Source organism: Canis lupus, chromosome 27 (genome assembly GCF_048164855.1).
Source record: "Canis lupus baileyi chromosome 27, mCanLup2.hap1, whole genome shotgun sequence".
In the NCBI taxonomy this organism is placed as follows: Eukaryota; Metazoa; Chordata; class Mammalia; order Carnivora; family Canidae; genus Canis; species Canis lupus.
Window position 1 is genome coordinate 17462132 of NC_132864.1, and position 23761 is coordinate 17485892.

A 23761-nucleotide genomic window follows, 5' to 3' on the forward strand; every position below is an offset into this window, starting at 1 on the left:
TATATATATATATATATATATATATATATATATATAATGAAGCTGTTAACCAAAACGTTCTTTGAACTGACCCTGAATTAGTTGGGTCATTTCCTCATCCAGAGAATCAGGCCACCGGGCCACACTCAAGAGAAATTGGGGTTTCCTTGTCACCCCAGAGCCGGAGCGTAGTGCCTGTCTCCTCTCCGGAGAAAAAGATATATAACGCCAAACGCTGTGAAATTTGCCGCTGTGAGAACAGCTAATTTTTCACACCCAGACGAACTGGCTGGGTTTGTTAAAGCCCAAGATAATCAAATAATCATTATAACTCATCTTCGCCCCTCCTGTCTTTCGCTCTTTGTACCATTAATGTCCCAATGGGGGGCGGCTCTGGTGAGTTCAGACCCAGCCTATTTAGATAACCTTCCGGTGGGTCTTCTGAGAGCAAAATATCCCTCCTGGAGTATCTTACAACAAATGAACCAATCCTCCCTAATCTTCTTATCATTGTAGCCCCTGCTCCAGGCCTGGTTATCTCGCGGGCTTGCAAAAGAGAAAAAGAGAGAGATTTATACATATATATATTTATGTTTCATAGAAATTTATATAAATATATGTATATGCATGAAATAATAAAAGGGAGATGCCAGGCAAGAAGCAGAGCTCTTTCTCCCTCTCCCCTGCGAGGCAGCCCTGCCACAGCTGGCCCGGGAGGCCCCGAGAAGAGAAGGTTCTAGGGGCTGTGGCTGGGGGGCCGGCAGGGCTGGGGCAGGGGGTGGTGAGCGCCCCTGCAGACGGGCCTGGTCAGTGTGAGGGGGTGGGGGGAGCAGCACCCACAGGCATCTCCCTGGGGACCCGATTCCATGGGCAGAAGAGTTCTTCCTGCTTTTATGGAGCTCCCCTGCACTTTGCCTTATTCACTGCTGCTGTCTTCCAGCTTCTTTCTGCTCTCCGACTGCTCTCGTTCTCTCCTTCTCCATCTCTCTGTGTCTCTCCTCTCTGTCTCTGCCTCTGTCTCCATCCCAGCCTCCCTCTCTCCCATTTCCTCTTTCCCTCCCCGCAGGGGTGCCCTGGCCCCTGCCACCTGCCCCCCTCCCCTCCCCTCCCTGCACACCCTTTCCCCCCCACCAGTGCCACGTCCAGCCCTCCCTCTGCCTTAATTTCTGATTAATATGTTCTTAGCCAAGGAAAGGAGAGAGAGAGGGAGAGAGAGAGCAAAAGAAAGACAGAGAGGCATCTTCTAAATAAATCATTTCGTCATGTGAAGAGCTAATCTGCAAATGACGGTCGCTATTTATCGAGTTTTTAGCGGTGCATGTTAAATAGTGATATGGAGGCCACATTTACAAAACCCCATTGGAGCGCTGGGAAGGGATTTTTAACTTCATTGCCCAGAAAGAAAAATGGTGAAGACAAAGATAAGACCCGCTGTGAAGCTTTGGCCCTGAACCGTTCGCAGGAGCAATTAAGCAGGCAGGGGCAAGAGGGCGACAGGCTGGCTGCTGCTCCCAGGGCTCCCCTCACCCCTTCCCGGGCCCCCAGTCCTGCCAAATGCAGCCCCCCCACCCCCCCACCCGCCTCACTCTCTTGCCACCAGCCACGTCTATTGCACAGCCTGGGGGCGGCCAGGTGGGGTGTGAACACAGCTGCTACCACTAAATTTGTCTCCTGGTGCCTCAGTTTCCCCATCCAAGTCCTCAAACGGGAGTCCTTGACACCTGAAGGGAAAACAAATGATTAGTTCTGATACATGAAGAGGAACTGGCAGGATCAAAATTGGTAGTAATATCCGAGGCAAAATTGCAAATTGCCTTCCAAATTATTTTTCACAGAAAATTGTTTTTCGTGTGGGATGTGGGTGCCTCTTAATGTGCTGGATATGCTCTGGGGTGGGCTTCTAATTGTGAGTGTACTCAGGGCCCCTGGAGTTCTCAAAAAGCTCCAATGTTCCTGCTGCTCCTGCTGATAATAATACCAATAATAATATAATAATATCTGCTTCATTTTTTTTTTTTGGAGTGTGTGTGGTGTGCTGGAGACTCTGTTCTGTACTTTCCATGTGCTCCTTTATGTGATTTCAGCTTATTTCCTTCCTTGTCTCTCCACCTGCCCCCACCCCCACCCCCACCCCCAAGAGCTTAGGTTGAGTTTTTTGTGTCTCACAGGACAGAGGAGGACTAAGGTGTGGGATTTTCAAACATAGGCACTGCAGCTCAAAAGGACCCCCTCCCTGAAGCCTGGCCAGGTGCTGGGCTGTGAGAATTCTGGGTGAGACCCAGGCTCGAAGCTTGGGACCCTCCTCTGGGGGCAGGGAGGACAGAGCGAGGGCTGCCCTGCAGCGGACCAGCGTGTTTTGCCAGGTGAGGAGTCCCCGACTGGCTGGAGGCAATCCAGCTCAGCTGTCCTAAAAGGAATTCCTATATGGTACACGAGGGTGGGTTCGATTCTGGGCTTCACTCCTGGCTCTGCCATCTGCTTGCGGGAGAAACTTAATTTAAGCATGCCTATGGTAGTCTCCTTGTTTGTGAGGTGGGTATACTAACACCTCGTAGGACAAGTGGATGCGGAGCTATAGACGGGTTATGCAAAAGGCCCTGGCAAACAGTAGGTGCTCAATAAAGGGAAGTGATCGTCATTTCCCCATCTTTCTTCTGTTTGCCAGCCTCCAAAGGGCTAATGGAGGGGAAGTACCTGAGGCTGACTCGCAGGAAGGCAGCTGATTTGAGTCTCTAACACCAGCTCTGCCTCCCACTTGCCCTGTGATTGTGCGTCTTGTGGGCCTCAGTTTCCTCACCTGTAAAATGGGATGATGAGGGGGGCCCCTGGGTGGCTCAGTCTGTTAAGTCATGATCCCAGCGTCCTAGGATCAAGCCCTGCATTGGGCTCCCTGCTCAGTGAGGAGTCTGCTTCTCCCGCTCCCTCTTGTTCATGATCTATCTGTGTCTCAAATAAATAAATAAAATCTTTTAAAAAAAAGGGGGGGGGCGGATGCTAGTGTAGATGTAGACTATCCTCACACAATGGGAGGGTCATTGGCAGGCATACTGTTCACAGCTACCACTAATGGTGCACAGGCCAGCAATTTACAGATGAGAGTTAAGGTGTAGTCTCGGGTTCAAGACCCAGCACGGCTACTTATTAGCTGTGTGACCTTGTGTAAATCACTTCACCCCTCTGTGCCTCTGCACCTCATCTGTGAAATGTACCTGCCTCACTGGGCTGTTCTGGGTGCATGTGTCTGGGTTTCTTGGCTAGAGTTTCTGTTCCAGGAGAGCAGGACTGAAATCTTGGGCTTTTTTTATATCCTTTGGGGCTCAGGTCTGACTTTATGATCAAGATTAGTAAATAGAGTGTTTGTTGACTGACTTATAAGTATGTGGGTGGTTCAGAGGACAGTTCTCCAACATCTGCCTTTCTCTGCCTGAGGGCTTCCAGTGGCCACAGACGTGAACTCAGCTCTCACACAGGGTAGGTCAGAAGGGCCAGCAGGTTGGTGACCCCAGGAGCAACCTTCCATCAGTCAGTGATGGGAGTGAATGGACCAATGTCCCTGCTTCCTTGCTGCTCAGGGCAAGTTCTGCAGACTTCCAGGTGTCCTCAGTGGGACTGCACCCCCTCCGCCCCCCACCGTGGCCCACAGCAGTCCCCTGCTCATTAATGCACCCCGCATCGTTTCCTTCTTCCCTGCCTTGCTGTCTCCCTCCCTCCCGCATGCTTCTTGGGATCACCTCCCCTACAAACTCCTGGCTCCCAATCCTGGTCTCAGGATCTGCTTTGTGGGAACCCAGCCTGGGCCAGCAGCTTACATTTGCATTCCGCTGACGCTCCTGAGTTCACTTGTTAACAAAAAATATCTTCTCACATTTTTACATTTACAACTCTGATCAGAGCTGTGAAGAAATCCAAGGGAGTACTGAGGACTTCCAGAAAGTAGATCTGCCTGGTCTTGGGGTGGGGGGTTCCCCCATGGAGATGCTGAATAGAAATCTGGAGGAAGGGACGCCTGGGTGGCTCAGCGGTTGAGCATCTGCCTTTGACTTGGGGCGTGATCCTGGAGTCCCAGAATTGAGTCTCACATTGGGCTCCCCACATGGAGCCTGCTTCTCCCTCTGCCTGTGTCTCTGCCTCTCTCTTTCTTTCTCTGTGTCTCTTGTGAATAAATAAATAAAATCTTTAAAAAAAAAAAGAAATTTGGAGGAAGGGTAGGTGCAAAGGGCATCCAGGCAGGAGGAACAGCCTGTGCAAAGACCCAGAGGCAGGAGCATGGAACATTTTCATCAGAGAGTGAAGGGAACACCTGCCCCTCATCTTACTGTGTGACCTCCAGAAAGTCACATCACACCCCTGAGCTCCATTTCCCCATATGCCAAATGGTCCAAAACCACCTGCTCCCTCCCATTACTTCTGCAGAATGGGGGATGGGAACTTTCAAAGTTTCAAAGTTTCAAAGTGGTAAAGGTGACCTAGGAATGTCACCCAATGATCATGGTGTGTGTATACGATCAATGGCCATTGGTCACGTACCTGCCCTTGAGGCACCACAAAGGCCTTGCTTTGCTTCCTGCTTCTTCTCCAAAGCCTGTGCCCTCATGGAGTGACATTCTAGTGGGAGAGAGTATTAAAGAGACAAATATGCAAGTAACTGCAAAATAATACAAACACAGTGATGAATTTTTATGAAGGAAAATGAAGCAGAATGTGCAGTGTGGGAAAGGAGACACATTTTCGTTAAGGCCTGGAGGAGTGGAGACTTGAAGCAGGTACAAGGGCCCACCATGCAAATACTGGGGAGAAGCCAGCTGGGTGGGGCAAACAGCAGGCGCAAAGGTCCTAAGGCACAGTGACTTATTGTATAATGAGGAGGCCAGAGAGCGAGGGCAAGTAAGCCAGGAGGGTGGGAGGCGATAGGAGTAGAGATCAGAGAGGTCACGAGGGTTCAGATCCCACAGAGCACTGAGGGCCTACATAAGGAGCTTGGCTTTTAACCTGAGTGAACCGGAACCCAGGAGTCAAAGCTGAGGTAGGTAACATCATCTGATTTATGTTGAAGGATCACTCTGGCTGCTACACGGAGAATGGTTTACTGGGGGCAAGGATAGAGGCAAGGAGGCAATTGATGAACATCCTTTTTAGCCCACTTCTCACCCCATCCCATTGGACCCTGCTTCTTGCACACGCATCCCTCCAGTGCCCAAACCCCAGGCCGTGCGCTGGCCAGGGGGTGATGGGCTGCAAATGAGTGGGCAGGGAAGCGCCTCTAATTTCCACAAGCGCCGTGGGTAAAGGCTGTGGCAGTGTGCAATTAAGCTCTGAGCTTTAAAAACACGGTAATAAGGGGATACGGGCCGAGGAGGCAGTCTGGTAATTTAAATGATATCCAGCTCGAATATGGAGTGTCTAAATGTTCTCTTCCAGAGATTTATATCAGCATAGACCTGCCTCATTCATTTATTTAGTTAACTAGCTACTTATTGGCACGTCCTCCCAGCCGCTCTGGGATGGAAGAGACAGAGGCCCGGGTGGCCGCTTGGCGCAGCTCCGTGCGGGGCTGGCTGGGCCGGGGGCAGGATGATGATCACAGTGACCATTTTCCTGTGCGGGAGACCTACTGTGTGCCTGGCACATGGAGGATCTATCCTGAGAATTAGGAGTGAGTCCGTACCTCCTGGTGCCCATGAGGAAACTGAGGCACAGAGAGAAGAAGTGACTGGTTCAAGGTCATGCAGCTAGTGAATGGGACAGATCCCAGGCTTTGCCCATGACCTAATGTCGGTGATCAGTTCTGGGCTTTTGGTCCTGGTTGTTTCCCATGGAATGGTTGCACAGCCAACAGAATTTATCTGAGGATCCTGCATGTAGATTCATCACCTCATGCAGACTTTCCAACCCGGGTGGGACTCTATAAAACATAGAAGTCGGGGATCTCTAACTCAGATGCCTCGAGGGAGTCAGCTGATGAGAGAACTCTAAGAGGGCTGCGTGTAAGGAAAATCAGCTGGCCTCTTGGCCTGGCTTGCTTTCTTCACTCTTGATAGAGACCTGGGTATGAGAGTAGGTGCTTTCACCTTTACGGAGGAAGAGCAGGATGGAAATGCAGCGGTGGTTGTCACTAACACTCTCCTTCAGCAATGGGACAGGTGGTAGGGAGTGGTGGGGACTGGGGCGTCCTGCAGGCGCCTGTGGAAGCAGTTGCAAATCAGCCCTGCCCAACTGCTGGTCCCGAATTGTTGACCCACTGCTGGTCCCAGAACCTCACGTTGAGGAACAATGCTGGTCTCAATAAAAAATATTCCTCTTCTTATCTGTGAGGTCAACCTGCTGGAAGGCACCACAAAGGAAAATGCATCTGCGGTCGGGCTTCTGGTCAGGGAATCCTGTTTGAAGCATCTAGTCCAGCCCAGTGTCTGCATTTTAGAGGCAGGATGGCCGAGGGCTGGAGAGCAGCTTTGGTATCCCCAAGGCCACATGGGATTCGAGAAGGGGGAGCCTGAATCCAGAACCCCGCAACCCTTGCCTGCATCAGGAAGTCCCATTGGCCTGGTGGCACTCCCTCCAAGGACCTCTCTTCACTAACCTCTTGTATCCCTTGCCATCCTTCCAGATCCAGCCAGGAGGCCTGCCTGACCACCACTGCTGTGCCTCTTCCAAGCTCCCACATGAGTGCTCCCAAACCTCACTCATCTGATATCTTCTTCATGACTTGTGCTCTAAACACTACCTATACTGTTATTACTGAAAACTTGCTTTGAGAGCAGCCCCAGTGGCTCAGTGGGTTAGCACCGTCTTCAGCCCCGGGCATGATCCTGGAGTCCCGGGATCGAGTCCCGCATCGGGCTCCCGGCATGGAGCCTGCTTCTCCCTCTGCCTGTGTCTCTGCCTCTCTCTCTTTGTGTCTCTCTCATGAATAAATAAATAAAATCTAACAATAAATAATAATAAAACTTGCTTTGAACTAAGTTCTTAAAGAAAACCCAAATACATTATTTTATTTTATTATTATTTATTGTTAGATTTTATTTATTATTCATGAGAGACACACAGAGAAAGGCAGAGACACAGGCAGAAAGCGAAGCAGACTCTGTGGGGAGCCCGAAGTGGGACTCGATCCCGAGACCCCAGGATCACGACCTGAGCCGAAGGCAGATGCTCAACCACTGAACCACCCAGGTATCCCCCAAACACATTATTTTAAAAGGAAACTGAGGAATAGTCTTGTACGTAGAATATCCATTTGCCCTAGAAAAGGTAATAAATGAAAATAGTGAAAACAAAGCAATGCTGTTACATTCTAACAAGATATGGTTTGACATCAAAACATGAGACCTGTTCTCTCTCTTTGTTGGAAAAGATGCTAAGCTAACCTACCCAGTGGCCAGCAAGTGCACACTTGCATACAGCCAGCTGAACTAAGGTCACTACAAGGCATGTACAGGAGTATTCACGGGAGCTTTACTCCTAACAGTGTCGGAGCGGACGCTGTCCAAATATCCAGCGACAGGACGCTGGGTAATAAACACCGTTGTGTTCACGGGATCGAATATCACCCAGTAATGAGAAGAGTGGGCTGTGAACACATGGCAGCGTGAATGAATTTCACGGACACAATGTTGAATTGAAGAAGCAGACCCAAGAGGGCACATGCTTGTTCGCCCACTGATGGATGGGTAACTAACATGTGGTCCATCCACACAACGAAATACGATTCGGCCATAAAAACAAACGAAGTACTGACACGTGGTACACCATGGGTAAACTTTGGAAACATGATGCTAAGTGGAAGGTGCCAGACACAAAAGGTCACCTGTCGCATGATTCCATTTATACAAAATGTTCAGAATAGGGAGAGCCATAGAGACAACGCAGATGAAGGGTTGCCAGGGTGGGAGGTGATGGCTGAAAGATATGGGGTTTCCTTTTGGGGTGATAAAATATTCTAAAATCGATTGTGGTGATAGTTTTACAACACTGTGAATATAGTAAAAACCACTGAATTGTGCGCTTTAAATGGGTGAATTGTACGGTATGTGACTTGTATCTCAATAAAGTTTCTTTTTAAAGGCGTATACTCTATGATTCCATTTGGCTGAGTTCAAGAAGAGGCAAAACTGATCTTTACATGTCCAGACAAGCCCTTTGGTTGGGAGACACCACTTCCCTGTTCTGAGCCCCAGTTTCTTGATCTGGAAAACGAGGATTATAGGGGGCAGCTTTCTCAATTGATTGTGAGGGTCAAATGAGATCTGTGCATGTTAATTGGGAAGTCCTGGTCAGGTCTGAGTTCTGATGGTGACCCTGTTTAGTTGTGCCAGCAGAGAGCCAGCGTGTCGTTAAGACCCGGAAGATGGAAGAAAGACAGCCCTTGGCTCCGCACCCAGTACAGCATCTGGTGTGTAGTTGGTGCTCAGAGAGGATTTGTGAGAAAAAGGCACGAGTCAAGGCTCTGTCCCATGCTAGCTGTGTGACCTTGGGCTGGTCACTCACCTCTCTGGGCCTTAGTCCTTCTTCTCGCAAGAGGAGATCATCACAGTACCTCCCCCATCACCTTGTGGGAGGCTTAAATGGGATCACACCTTTAGGCCACGCTTCTCAAGCTTGAACCTCTGCATGAATCACCTGGGAATTTTTTTTTAATGCAGCTTCTGATTCAATAGATCGTGCATTTCTAAGCAGCTCGCAAGTGAGATGCTGAGGCTGCAGGTCTGTGGGCCACACTGAGTAGCAAGCATGGAAGCACTTAGCACATCGAAAGTGCTCAATAAACATAAATGGTTCTCAGCAAAGACTGGGCATCCCTACAGCCTTACATTTTTGGCTTTCCAGTCTGCTCCACTCATCCAGCCCCCTTCCACTGCTCCCTAATTCTCTGCCTCCCGGAGGGCAGCAGACCCCCTTCTCTCCTAGACTCCCTCGCCCTCATCCTGCCCCCACATGCTTGAAGGGCCTGTCTCACCCCTCCGGCCACCAGGGCAGGTTCCGTCTGCCCGGAGATGCCTTGGGTAGGTTTTTAGGAACAGCTGCCAGCAGCTGAGATATAATGACTGCCTGGGGAGTCGTTAGGAGATAATTAATATTTGCAGCACCAGGCTGTGACTGCCGAGCTGCTCCCGCCCACAGAGCTGGGGCGTCTAGCCCTTCTCTGGCCAAGGACCCGGGGCCTCAGGGCAGTAGCATCCTTGGGGCAGAAGGATCCTGGATGCAGGGGTTGGGGCGGGCCCAGTGGGGGAGTTGTGGGGGTTCTCTCTCCACCCAACTGTCAGGGTTGGTGACTTCCACAGGCTGCCAGGCTGGAAACATCACCAAGTGGTCAAAGGGCACCAGGACCAGGGCTCGAGGTGGCCGTGGTGCCTCCTCGCACCTGAGGCCAGCTGGCCTTTGGCGGTTGCCATAGTGATGGCTGTCCCCAGCAGTTGGGCAAGGACATTGCAGCAGCAGCGAGGGCAGCTGTGTGTGAGAGAAAGACGGTCTTGTACCGGCTCCCTCTGGCTTTCCACCTGTGAGGGGCAGACATCTCAGCCACCCAAAGCCACCACCCTTGATGCTCAGAGGCAGCCTAGCTGGAGTCCTGAGCTCTGCTCTGCCACAGGGCATTTGGTTTGCACTGTGAGTCCACTGGAGCCTGACTGCTCTCTCAGCTCCAATACTTAGCAGCTTTGAGTTCCACAGCGGGCGATCAAACTTTCCTGAGCCTCAGTTTTTCGGGTCTATAAAACGGGATTAATCATGCTCTGAGGGTTGTGGTTAGGATTAAGTGAGATGATATAAGAAAAACACTTATTTCTCATAGGGAACAGGACCTCATTGCTCCTGGGAGGTGAATCCCAGAGGTTTAAAAGGAAAGGGGCTTCGCCTTCCAGAGTGTGGACTCACATCATTTATTAAGGGTCTACTGTGCACCAGCACTGTGCTGCATTGGTGACACATATTCCTTCACCGATTCCTTTCCAAACATCAGGCGGCTCATCTCATTGAATTCTCACACTGTTTGTGCAAAGTTGGCTTTATATCCCCACTGTACATATGAGGAAACAGAGGCTCAGAAGGTCAAGCCACTGTCTCCCCAAGGTCACACAATGAGGACATCACAGAACTGGGTTCAAACTTCCAAACCCCTCCTTGCCCCTCTCTATCGCAGATGTCCAGGCAGACCTGCATTCGTGTCGAGCCTCTGCCATCTCCTTGCTGTGTGACCTTGGCCAAATTACCTTTCTGAGACTCGGTTGTTTCCCTACAGAATGGGGATGACAGCAGAAGGTGCTTCACTGGGCTCTGGCGTGGATTAAAGTAGATGCATGTTAAGTGTGCGGTGTACAGTACGTGTCCACTAATGGCACCGAGTAGTTTCATCATTGTGATCTTCATTATTTCTCCACCTGTGGGGACTGGACCCCATCATCTCCGAGTTCCCAGCTCGGGCCATGGTCACCGTGTGGGGATGGTGTGCCCCTGCCCTTCAGCATTTTGAATCTCGGCCTGGCTCACGAGGCCTGGAGATGAGCCCTGTGGGGGAAGGCGAGGGCAGCCTGCTTTCTAATCATCTGGCTCTTCCCGCCACACAGCATCAGGCCGGGTGTGTGAGCGTGCAGGGGGAGGGCGGGTGCGCCTTTCCCTGGGAGGCTGCCTTCTGTCACTAGACAAACAAATACACAGCACCCACATTTGCTTGGAAATGAAGCGAGGCTTTAAATACAAGCAAACAGCAGAGACTGAGGAGGAAGGCCGGCTTCCTTGGGCTCCCTTGGACCTAGCTGGCCGCAGCCGCCGGCAACAGCTACTCAGGAAGCCGCTCACGTTCCCCGGTGCCTGCTGCTGGCGGCCTGGGCTGACCCAGCACCACTCCAGACAGCAAGCGGAGGGTCATGCAGGCAGCAGTGTGTGCCTGGCATCTGCCTCTGCCCACTGGAGGGCAGCGAGGGTCCCCGGAGGTCACTGTGGCAGCCCCCCACTTCCGAGCAGCATTTCTAGGTGGAAGGGTATCCCTGTGTGCTTCAGGCTGCTGGCCCTTGAGCCTGGGTCTGGCCTCGCCACTCCTCAGGGTAATCATGGGTACAATCTTGGGAGAAACCCAGGGAGCCAGACAGGCCTGGGGCCACACCCTATGCTGCCATTCAGATGCTGTGTGACCCTGAGCAAGTCACCTCACCTCTCTGAGCCTCCCTAACCTCCCTATTTGTAAAATGGCAAGTGTAATAGTTCCTGCACATTGGGTAGTTATGATAGATAACAACCAAGTATATGGAGTTCCTGGCACATAGATGTGCTTGCCCAGTGATGTATGCTAGCATGACCATTATTTAAAAAATTTTTTTTTAGGATTTTATTTATTTATTTGAGAGAGAGAGAGAGAGAGAGAGAGAGAGAACGAGCGAGGGAAGAGTAGAGGGACTAGCAAACTCCTTGCTGAGCAGGGAGCCCGGCGCAGGGCTGGATTCCAGGACCCCAAGATCATGACCTGAGCCAAAGTTAGATGCTTAACCGATTGAGCCCCCCAGGAGCCCCAGCATGATCATTATTATTTATTATGTGATTCTGAACAAGTCCCCAACCTCACTTTCCAAATATGTCCAATGAGGATAATTACACACCTACTCCAGAGGAAACAATGAGTCCGTGTTGCTGAACACATTTTCATTTGGCTCACCCTCCCTTCTTGCACAAGCAACAGGGTGATAATAGTTAAAATAGCTAGGATTTCAGAGCACTTATATTGATTTAAATCTGTGCCATCCGAGAGGTAGCCATTGGCTTATTAAATTAAAATGAAACGAAATGAAAAATTCAGTTGTCTGTGGCACAGCCACATTTCAAGGACTCAGGAACCACCTGAGGGCTGTGGTTATCGTGTAGGGCAGGGCCGATACATAACATTTCCATCACCACAGAAAGTTCTTTTGGACACTGTGGGTTTCAACCAGCATGCCTCAAATGCGCAGAAATCACCTGGCAAAAATAGGGTAAAAGCGGACTCCGGCCTAGGAGGTGTGCACTGGAGCCTGAGACGCTGCATTTCTATCTCCTGCTGTCTGTGTACCACACTTTGAGTAGTGAAGGTCTAGAGCTGGCCCGCCCAGTACAGTAGCCACCGACCACATGTGGCCATGGAGCGCCTGACACCAGTGTGTCTAAATAGAGTTTAGTTTGGTAAGAGTAAAACATGCACTGGGTTTCAAAGGCTTAGCGCCAAAAACCATTTCACTTATACTCTTTAAAAACTGATTATATGTTGAAATAATATCCTTGATATATTGGCTTGAATAAAATATATTAAAAAACTTAATTTCACCTGTTTCTTTTTACTTTTTCTCTCCAGTAGGGCCAGTAGAAAATTTAAAGTCGTAAATGTGGCTGGCATCTTTCTGTTGGACAGCATGGATCTTGGCCTGAGTGCTATTTATGAACTATCTCATTTCAGATGTAGAGTTTTACCTAATACATCTTTACCTTTTCCCATCCTGTTTTTTTTTTTTTCTCCTGCCCCTGAATTGTTTCCTGAGCATTTCCCATGGCACCCAAAGGGTAAAATCCTGGATAGGAGGGGCTGTGTCCTCTGCCTCTTTCTACCCATCCTAGCCTAGAACATCACCCCCGCTGCTTTGAATCTGCCCAGCCACACTGGCTCCTCCTAAAGATACAGTGGATTGACCTTCCTTCCTCAAGCTCTCCCTTCCCTGCGCTCAAGCCTCACGATTTCAACGCGGCTCACCCTTTTGTGTGCTATGATTGGTCGGGTGGCCCAGGTTTTGACCAGTCAGAGCACTCCATCTCCGGATCATTGATTGCTCCTGGGACAACCACAGCCACATGACCTGAGCCAGGCCAATGAGATGCAGCCCTCAGTGACAATTGCCAGGAGATTTTGGTGGGACTTGAAGGATGCAAGGGGATGTAAGCCTGCAAGGGCCAGGCCACCCTTTTGAGTGAGGCTGTCTGAGACTGCAGTCTGTTAACAGACCAAGAGATGAATTCTTGGCCACATCTCAGCCCTAGATGCAGCCCTTTGGGTTTCCTGGCTTTTTCACTACATTCTCCCCCTGTTTTATTATGTATGAACTTTTGAGCTGCATTTGGGTTTTTGCCATTTGTAACCAAAAGAGCCTCAGAATTAGATGCCTAATATATGTCCAAGAGGAACTTAGGTGTTTATGTCTTGGCAAGAAGGGCACGGTAGACAGACCAAGCCTGAAGTCTCAGTAGGAACTGCTAAGAGGATGACCTTCTGACAACCTTTTATTTCAGTCTGTGGAAACACCTGGTGATGGCGGGGACATATCTCAGGTGGTGGGCCACCTGGAAAGGGGTGGAGTCTTTCGACAACCACCATCTTTTCCTCCACCCAGCAAAGAGACAATGCCCACTCTTCTTTCTCCCTGAGAATAGAAACAGGCTGAAGAGGAGAACTGAGTTGAACTGAACTCAGACTGTTATTCCAAATCAGAAAATTCTGCCCCCTTCCTGTGATAGGCAAGGAGGGCCTGAGGCTGATCAAGGAAGAAACAGAGGAGGGAGCTCCTGGCGGGGGGTGGGGGGATTCAAGAGGGGGAATTGGTGCAAAGAGCCCCCTACTACCAACCAGTCCTGTCCCGTAGACTGCAAAACACTCTGCCTTCACCTCCTGCTGGAACCTTCTCTGATGGGTACTGTGATACATTGTAGCTTCCAAAAATGGCCATGGCCATATTTCTGACCCTACATATTCTTCCAGAACCTCACCATGAGCCCAGTCAAGAGGTGGGGTCTATTTTGCTTCCCTTAAGGATGTGTGTGACTTTGTGAGAGCCTCAACAAATAGGATGAGGCAGAAATGACACCACATGACTTCTAAGACGATATCCACTTGACTCTCTCTCAGGACACTCATCCTTGGAACCCAGAAGTCATGTGGTAAGGAAGCCCAGGCTACATGGGGAGGCCACCTGTAGGTGTTCTGGTTGACAGCTTCAACTGAAGTCCCAGCCAAGGGCCAGCATCAACCGCCAGGTAGGTGAGTGAGCCACTTGCTACAGTCTGGATCTCTGTGAGCTCTCAAAATTCATACATTGAAACCTAACTCCCAAGGTGACGGTATGAGGAGCGGGGTCTTTGGGAGACAATTAGGTCAGGAGGCTGGAGTCCTCACAAATGGAATTAGTGCCCTTATAAAAGAAACCCCAGGGAACTCTCTTGCTTCTTCTGCCATGTGAGGACATGGTGAGAAGGTGACTGTCTCTGAACCAGGAAGTGGGTTCTCAGCAAAGATTTTGGACCTCGTAGCCTCCAGAACTGTGAGAGATACATTTCTCTTGCTTATGAGCTACCCAAACCATGGTGATCTGTTATCACAGCCAGAGTGGACTAGTTAGCACCCTTCAGATGATTCCAGCCCCAGCCACTGGGCCTTCTCTCTGATACCAAGTGCAACAGAGATGAGCTGTCCTCATTAAACCCTGCTCAAACTGCATGTTCATGAGCAAACTAAATGTTGTCACTGTCTCAAGCCACTGCATTTAACCATAGATGTTTGATGTCTGACAACAGATGACCGAAACAGGCACTCTCCATGCCGATTGCAGGGAGGTCTTTGCTGTTTTACTGTGTCTTCTCTAAGTAAAGAGGGGTGGAAGTTCTTTTGCATGGATTTTGTGTTCACCACTTGGCGGTCACAACACTTCTTGTATTTTGGCTTATTCTATCAGGAGCCTCCACATCGGAGTCATCGGAGGACCCAGTGAGGTGGTGAAGGGTGGCGTTGATGGTCTCCATTTGGCAGATGGGAAAACAGAGGCTCAGTGAATGCCAGAGCTTTGCTTAGGGTGATTCAGCTGACAAGGGGAGTGGTGGGTTTGGGAGGCCTCTTCAGCCTCCATCAGGGCTCTGCCCCCCCCCCCCCCCCGCCTGAACCCCACTCATGGGTCTGGAGAGGAGACTGGATGCAAAGGAATGCTTTTGTTTTTGTTTTCGATTGAGGTGAGATTCACGTAATGTAAAAGGAACCACTTTAAAGTGAACAATTCAGTGTCATTTACTGCATTTGCAATGTGTAAGCACCAGCTCTATCCTGTTCCAGAATATCTTCATCTTCCACGAAAAGACACCTGTACCTGTCTGCTCTCCACTGCTCCTGGCAAACACTGATCTGCTCTCTGTTTCCATAGATTTACCTATTCTGGATATTTCATATACATGGCCTCATATGATATGTGACCTTTTGCATCTGGCTTCTTTCATGTAGCATTGTTTTTGAGGTTCACCCATGTCATGGCACGTATTTGTACTTTATTCCTTTTGAAGGCTGAAAAATAATCTGTTGTATGGATATGCCACATTCTGTTTATCCTTTTATTCAGTGATGGACATGTGGGTTGTTTCTGCCTTTTGGCTGCTATGAATAGTGCCGCAGTGAACATGGGTGTACATGTACGTGAGAACCTGTTTAAATTCCTGTGTGTTTACATTAGAGTGGAATCGATATGTCGTCCGATATTTCTTTTTTTTTTTTCGTCCGATATTTCTATGTTTAACTCTTTGAGGAATCTCCAAACTGTTTTCTGCAAGGGAGGGGATCCCCTGCCAGCTCCGTGACCATAGTCGGGCTCCCTGAACTAGCCGGTCTGAGCAGTGGATATATTTGCTCAAAGAAGGAAGAGGACAAAATGTCAAGTCCATATTTCTGGATCTCCTTCATTCATCTGACAAATACTTATTGAACTCTATTCCACAGTAGATGCGTGGGAAGGAGTAAGATACAGGTTTACTGGGCACCTGGGTGGCTCGGTCAGTTGAGCATTAGCTTTTGGCTCAGGTCATGATCCTGGGGTCCTGGGATTGAGTCCCATGTCGCAGGGAACCTGCTTCTCCCCCTGCCTCTGCCTTTGTGTGTGTCTCTCTCATGAATAAATAAAATCTTAAAAAAAAAAAGATAGTTTGCTGCCCTCACTGAGACAATATTCCAGTTACGGGAGAGATGGACAGCTTTTGAGTCACGGGAACTACAAGGACAACAAAACAGAATTCTACAAGAGCTGCTATTTTCGGGGTTGTCAGGAAGGACTCTTGGAGGAGATGATATTAAGACCAAGATCTGAAGGTTGGGACAGAACAAGCCATGAAGACCTAAGGAAAGACCCATTATGACAGAGAGAATGAGCAAGAGCAAAGGCATGCTCTTGCTGAGCATGAGTCCTTAACTTTCCTTGGGAGGTTCAAGTCCTCACTCCATTACTAATTCCTGCTGGGAGAACCTCAGTTTCTTCATCTGGAAAATGGGCATGGTATCAACAATCTCCTCTGCCTCCCTGAGCCATTGGAAGAATGGGAAGAACCCAGGGACGGGCGGAGGGGGAAGAGTGTGGCTAAGCCAGTGGTGCCAGGCCTTTGGGAGGCAGGTAGGCTGTGTGACCCGGGGGGTGGAGGGTTGGTTTTGGAGTTGCTATGGAAACGGCCTCTGAGATGCCAGGCGGAGTGAAAAAAGCCAGGAGAGCAGAAGGAAGGGACATTCCTCTTCCGTTGTACAGGTAGTAGAAATGGAGGTTGGGAACTGGGGTGAAGCTGACTTCTCTTGATTTTATTTTATTTTTAAAGATAATTTATTTATTCATGAGAGACACAGAGAGAGGCAGAGACACAGGCAGAGGGAGAAGCAGGTTCCTGATCAGCAGGGAGCCTGATGTGGGACTCAATCCTGGGACCCCGGGATCATGACCTGAGCCAAAGGCAGACGCTCAACTGCTGAGCCACCCAGGTATCCCATCAGCAGCTATTATTAATGACACACACTTGATGATGTGCCAATGTGGCATTTATCCATTGCCCCCACGAGAGCTCCATGTCAGTAGGGATCTATGTTTTGTTCATCCCTGAATGCCTAGAGCCTAGCACGCTGCTCCATCAGTCACTACTAAATAGAGATTTTACGTCTTTCATGGAATCCTGGGTGAGATCCTTTGGCCCATCCCTTTAAGAACCATGTCTTTCTTTTGCTGCTCTTGTCCCCAAAGTTGATTAAGTGCCCTGCCTCTTCAGGGTTCATCCTGTTATTGGCTACTGGACACACATCGGCTGTGTATTTACCTGTTTCTGGCCTGTCTTCCTCCACCCCCAGTCCAACTTGGGGACCTGTCCGCCTTAGGCACCGTGATAACCAACAGAACCTGGCACATAGTAGGTGTTCAACTCATGAATGCATCAATGCATGAGTTGACATCTCCCGTATTACAAACTCATGCAAGGAAGGAGGAGAAGAACCCATTTACCAGATGTCTGCAGACTGGGAAACAGTGTGATGAAAGAAAATGATCTCCCAGTCCACAGAGCAAGTCGGGATTGGATTCTTTGTCTAGAGGGTGGGGGGTGAGCAAACGTGAGCCAAACCAAAGCTGTTCCCTAATGCAGGTTTGGGGCCACAGGCCTTCGGGGAGGCAGGCACAGACAGGATGGGCTTTGGCATTTTTTCTTCAATCCAGAGCATCTGTATTTGGGAGATGAAACCATGCAGAAGAGCCTCTCTATGTGGATATGACCTTTAAAGCCAGCAGCCCCAGATAGTGTCTGGGTGTTCTTTGGTGTTTGCAGACATCCTGCAGCTGCCCCAAGCTGGGAGAGGGCAGGTCTCAATGTCCTCTGTTACTGCTGGAACACCGAGTGCCCCTTTAGTGGAGGGTAAGGCTGGGGGCCCTGTCTGCCTCGGGGCTGGGTGACTCGGCCACCTCTGCCCCTGCCTGCGCCCTGGGGAGCGTGGGCGCTGCCATTGGCAGAGACAATGGAGCCGGTTCACTCCTCTCTTCACCGCCCCCACAGGCCATCTCTTGTCTCCCGTTGCCCCAGTTGCCTCTTGCCAAAGGACAGGTCATATGTTCTCGCTGGAGGGCTTTGTGACCCCGGCCTCATACGGCTCTGACCACCCACTCCCGGGCAGGTGTTCACCTGCAATGGGCTTCTGCCCACACCAGCCAAGCCCCCATGTGCTCCTGAGACAGAGCTGCTTGGCCATCTGTGTCGTGCCTCTGGGCCAGTGGCCTCATCTCTCGTCTGTCACAGGAGCCGTTACAGTGGGACTGGGAAGGAGGACGTGGGAAAGGATGGGGAAGGGGCCGAGGTGGGATTTGCTCCCGCAGGCCCTCTGGAGCATAAATTGCACCGTAGTGTTGTCTGTCCTCAAGGAATGTGGTGGGGCTTCCGTCCGCTTTTGTCAGGTGGCTGTCAGCTGCCCCCAGGTAAGGTGGGTGCGTGGCCACCCAGGAGTCAGCTCCTGCCAGAGGAGGGCAGGTCCCCGAGATGGGCCTGCGTACACCAACAGCTTGCCCACCCCTGACCTGGAATAAAGCTGCCCCGCCACCCTAGGGCACCACGGTGGGGCCATCTCTCGAAATAGTAGTGTGTTCTCATGAAGAGGATTGGCCTTCTTCCCAGAAAGACACCTGGACCCCCAGGCGGTGTGGGTCTTCCGTCTCCTACCACATCCTTCAGTCTTATCCCCATCCCACCAGGCCCCAAGAGGACCGTGTATTCTGCGGGGTCAAGGCCCTGTGTCCTCAGAGGTATCTGCTGGACTGATCAGGCCTCCTGCCAGTGGGATGGCCTTAGGGACACCTCCGTGTCCCTACACTCCCCCCACGGAACTCTCTGTGATTGCCCCTTTGTCCCATCCCACCACCCTGTCCTCACAGCCGTGTTGAAGGAGTCTCACCTCCCACAGTCACCCTGGACCCTGCTTTCCCCCACTGACACCAGATTTGCAGGTACCTTCTTCTGGTAAGGAATCGAGTGGCACATCCTTTGGAAGTTTCCAGTGATTAAGAGGTAAGGACTTGGCTGTGGGTTGAGAAATTCAGGTAAATGTGATCTTGTGGGGAAATACAATTCTTGGATTCCCTCCTCACTTTTCCTGGTCTTCCTCACCCCTTCAGGTGGGACTGCAAGTGTGTGGGCATAGGGTCCTTCTCCTGAAGGCAAGTCTTTGTAGGCCTCAGTTTCCTCATCCATGAAATGGGCGAACTGGTTTCCTACCCCCCCCCCCACTCTGCTGTTGGCTGTAGCTGAAGGGGGTATGGTTAAAGATTTTATTTTTTTCATGAGAGAAAGAGAGAGAGGCAGAGACACAGGCAGAGGGAGAAGCAGGCTCCATGCAGGAAGCCTGATGTGGAACTCAATCCCAGGACCCTGGGATCACTACCTGAGCCAAAGGCAGATGCTCAACCACTGAGTCACCCAGGTGCCCCTGAAGGCGGGGAGGGGGGCATTTAATGTGTGTTGGGTTTTCAGAGCACCCAGTGCACTCGGACACATGTTCTAAATCAAAAAGAACATGGAAGTCTCTGCTCTGCCCCTTTGACTTCTAGACGGAGGAGCAGAGGCCAGAAGGGACCATGCGTGGTCAGGGTCACCCGGGGTAGGCTTAGAAGGCACACTTGCTCTAGGAAGGGCCTGGAATCAGAAACCAGGATGTGAGGAAGCTGAGTTCCCCTCCTAGCTCTGACACAGGCTGTGGGACAACTGGGAAGTTGCTGGACTGCTCGGGCTTCAGTTTACTCACCCGCGGAATGGCTCCAAATAGCAGAGGTAGGATGACGGCTCAATGCCATCTCTTCCAGCTTTGGAAAGTTGATTATTTTATAAACTAGCATCTACACCTTCCCAAAGTCTCCTCCCCAAATGGGCAGGAGAGCTATCATCCTGTTTTGTGAATGAGAAAATGGAGATTCAGAGAGGTTGTGAGATTTTCCCCAGAGTTTTCTCGTTATTACTAAGCACTGGGCTAGGATCCAAGGAATCGTGAGTTCGAATCCAACTCTGCCCCTGGCAAATCCTTATTGAGTGTTCAAGAGCAATCAGGCACTGGCCAGACAGAGTGAAACCCCATAACACCTCTCCAAGATGGATATTGTCTGTTTCTCGTGAGCAGCTTGAAGCTCAGAGAGGCAGAGTGATTTGCCCAACATTGCACAGCTAGTGAGCAGAGGCAGTGTTAGAAACTGGGTTGACCTGATGCCAAGCCCACACTTCCAGCTGCCTCCCTACTGCTCAGGGACAGTCATCAACAACAATGTGACTGCTTGGGCTTGTGTCTAGAGGAGATGCTGGGAACAGAGGGCGCCCACCCACTTCCATAGTTTTTTTTTTGTGTGTGTGTGTGCTTCAGCATGCCCATCCCTCCCTGGCCCCAGCTGTGGCAGGTGCCGCTGCTCAGCATTCACTCCTGCAACTTTCCTGCAGGATTGCCTTGGGCAATTGGAGCTGCCTTCCCAGAGGTGCCTTGGAGTTCCATCGCCTCCCCAAACACCCCGGAGTGGCCTGTGGCCAACGACTGACTCCTGTCTGGGCACAAAAGCCCTGTTCCCTTGTCTCAAGGAGGGACAGACCCACTCTGCGGTGCTGTTCACATTCCAGAGCTCCAGGTTGGGCTGAGACTTCACCTGCAACCATGTCTTGCTTGGTTTCCCTGCCCCTGCCCTGTCCTTTCTCCCTCAGCATCTTCTAGGTTTGACCGGAGAACCTTCTCCACCAGGTGTTTGGCTTCAGTAAGTAGGTTGCCTAAGCTTCCCTGAGATAGGGGCATGAGACACATTCTTGGAAACTGGCTGATGGTTTAACCCTAAACTGGGTCTAACCACTCTGGTTGTTGGCCGAGCATTTGAGCTTTCTTCTCAAGAAGCCCTGACGACGTCTTGAAGATTCAGAAGCCACGGTGAGATGTCACTGACATCTGCGGCAGGGTCTGGCATACAGTGGGGCGTTGGAGAAATGCTTGTTGAGTGGAAGACCTGAATGATTAAGCATTTCTAGTGCTGGGGAGTGCAACAGCCTTCCTGGGGCAGATCTTCAGGAAGCACACAAGCCCAGGGATGGGCTGGGTACATTGAAATGCGGGGTCAGGTGCTCAGATATTCATAGCTCCAGCAGAGGCTTAGCCTAAGAGGCTGCAGGCCCCCAGAGGAGAGCCGGGACTGGGAAGGGAGTCGTGATCACAGCAAAGATTACAAGAGCTTGTTAAACAGAAATCCTTCCTGGCAGATGGTCAGCTGGCTCCCAGGGCCCAGCGGTGAGAAGGAAAGCCCTTGCCCACTGGGAATCTAAGAAGCCTTGAAACCGGTGGAGCAAACCGTGTTCTTCCTGAGTTAATAAGAACAATAATGATAATGACAAGACATTTATTTAGCAGCTACCGTATCTGGGGACTCTGCATGCATGATGCTGTGTAAACCTCTTCATACGCCGTGCAAGAGACATGCTATTATTCCCATTTCACGGATGAGGAGAGTGAGGCTCAGTGAGTGGAAATGATGTGCCCCAGGTCACGTTGCCAGCAGGTGACAGGGCAGGAATTAGAACTGAAGGGGCATGATATCACAGCCTCCACACTATTGGCAGGTGCTGAATTTACAAGGATAATAAGGAATGGGTCGGGGCCACTGAGGCATAAAGATTATTAAAATGTTGTAAAATCACAGAATATGTCTGGATGGATATAAAAGAGCCCAGTAGCAGTGGCTGCCATGAGTTGGAAGTAGAAGGGAAGGTTTTTACCATACACCTTTTGTACTTGTTGAATGCTGAACCGCGTGGATCACAAAATCGGGCCCCACTGTTCATCGGTTTCCCCATTCACACCTTCTGTAGTCTGTAGCCCTGAGCCCCTCTGATTCTAGGTTTATTCATCTAACTGGCTTTGGCTAATGAAATGGTAGAAAATATGACACAAGCAGAGGCCTGAAAATCACTTGTGCAGTTGGGCTTACTCTGGCCCTCTGGCATAGCTATACTTGCCTGCCGGAGGATGAGAGCCACATGGAGCAGGGCTGAGCCACCCTAGTCATCCACATCGAGCTATGACAGGCAGCCACACCTGGATGAGCCCAGGCAAGGTCAGCAGAGCTGCCTGGCCACTGACCACACTACTAAGGTTTTATGATTGTTTGTTATGCAGCATGATGGTGGCCATTGGTAGCTGATGCTTATGGGGATGCTTTGCCTCTTCCAAGATTAAAAAAAACACAACTTAAGGTTTAAATGTATAAGATAGTTTCTGCTCCCCAGGAGACCCTAAAAAATGCATTCTTCTGCTCCCCTTACATGACTTTTTTCCATTCTGACTTCATTGTGTCTATTGAGGACATTCGCTCGGAATCAAACTCACTCAATTGTTCCTCCAAGCCCCACCTCCTCCAGGAACCCCTCCTTACCTCCACAGTCCCTGACAGGGCTTTCAGGCTGACTTTTCTAAAATGTAATAGTATCGCAGAGGGCAGCTACTGTACAGTCAGGACTGACCGTGGCAGGGGCCGCACTAAGCATGCTACAAGCCGCCTCTTGTGTAATCATTGCTGGACACTGTAAGGTAGGTGCTCATACCATTATCCCCAAATTACAGCCTGGAGACTGAGACGCAGAGAGCAAGCAAATCCCTGAACTAAGGTTCTTAACACCCACCCTATCGGCTTTTTCATCTCCAAGCCAGAGGACACTGTCCTTTTGTTCTATCTGTGTTGATGGAGGGACCTGACATTCTCATCAGATCACCTTGGGTGCGAACAGTACCTGTTCCCATCTGATCCTTAGAACAGCCCCTAGAGGCAGGGAAACGGGGAAACTGAGGATCACCTTTAACCCATAAACTGATGTGTCTAAGGTCACATGGCTCGTGAGGCACAGAGGGAGGGCTGGAGCCGGGCTCTCTGTTCTCCGGGCCAGGACTCAGCGATCACTACCCTGTGGTGTGAGCTCCGATGTGCACCCACGCTATGCCAGGTGCTCTGCTCGACTCTGAAGACATAAAGGGAGTAAAATAGATGAACGGACGTGGACGGTGGCCTTGGTCTCATGAAGCAGCAGGGAAAACAGGGACTTAACTAATAGTACAAATACTTACCTTATTACATTTGGGGAGAAACAGGTGAAGGGCAAGAGGTGTGTCACACCTGACTTGGAATCTGAGCTCAGCGCCCGTTCACGAGCTGGGTTGCCCTGGGTTGGTTGGCTGATGTCTCTGTGTCTTGGTCCCCTCGTTTGGGGACTGTGAGAGTTAAAACAAGATGTTGACCAAAAGCATTTAGCAAAGAACCTGGCACCTGGTAGGCGCTCAGGACAGCAGGCGTCTTTGCTGTTGTTGCTGTGGCCCTGGCTGTTGTCGCCAGCTCGGCTGCCCCTTGACCAGAGAGTTCCCACCTGCATGGCCATCTTATCTGGGAAGAGGGCTGGCTTCACTCACCCTTCTCTAACCCCCTGAATTATAATCCATCTTTAATGCGGCTGGAGGAAGGAGCTTTGAACAGGAACCAGCTCCGGCCGCTCCCGCTGTCCAACGGCCAATCCTCGCCTTTCAAAGGCGTGGCGAGGCTGCCAAATCCGCCCCGGGGACCTAATGCGATTGTCTCGCTTCTGCGACTCTGCTGGGAAGCCTGAGCTTGGGGCTTCCGGCTGGGGCTTCCTGAGGCCCCCAGAGCCCTGGGAGGCATGAGGGGGTGATCGGGGGAGACCAGCAGGCCACGGATCCGACCCTGGAAGGAGCAGAGCCAGGCCGGAGGAAGCCATGAACTGAGCACCTACTATGCGCTTGGCAAGACTCCCTTCACAGAGGGACCCTTTCTCGGCGTTCACGGGTCATGTAGGCATAGCCACCTGTGAATGCAAGAATACGGAGCGGGGGCCCTGATACCTGAGTTCGATCCTGCCCTGGGTTAGTGGCCTTAGGACTGACACACGCTTGGACTCAGTCTTCCTGTCTCCAAACCGTGCATCTCTTGTCTAAGGCAGTATGGCTGGGTGTCGAAGAGCTGAAGCTCTGGCTGCAGACGGCCTGGCTTCCAGTCAT

General features: G+C 50.7%; 1 long non-coding RNA gene across 1 annotated transcript; it reads right to left on the reverse strand.

Moving 5' to 3' along the window:
- Nucleotides 1–1566: 1566 nt before the first annotated feature.
- Nucleotides 1567–23761, reverse strand: LOC140618974 (uncharacterized). The gene is made up of 4 exons (XR_012018943.1): nucleotides 23606–23761; nucleotides 22820–22963; nucleotides 4507–4584; nucleotides 1567–1700 (listed from the first exon to the last, which is right to left on the reverse strand). It is a non-coding gene; the product is annotated as an uncharacterized lncRNA (long non-coding RNA).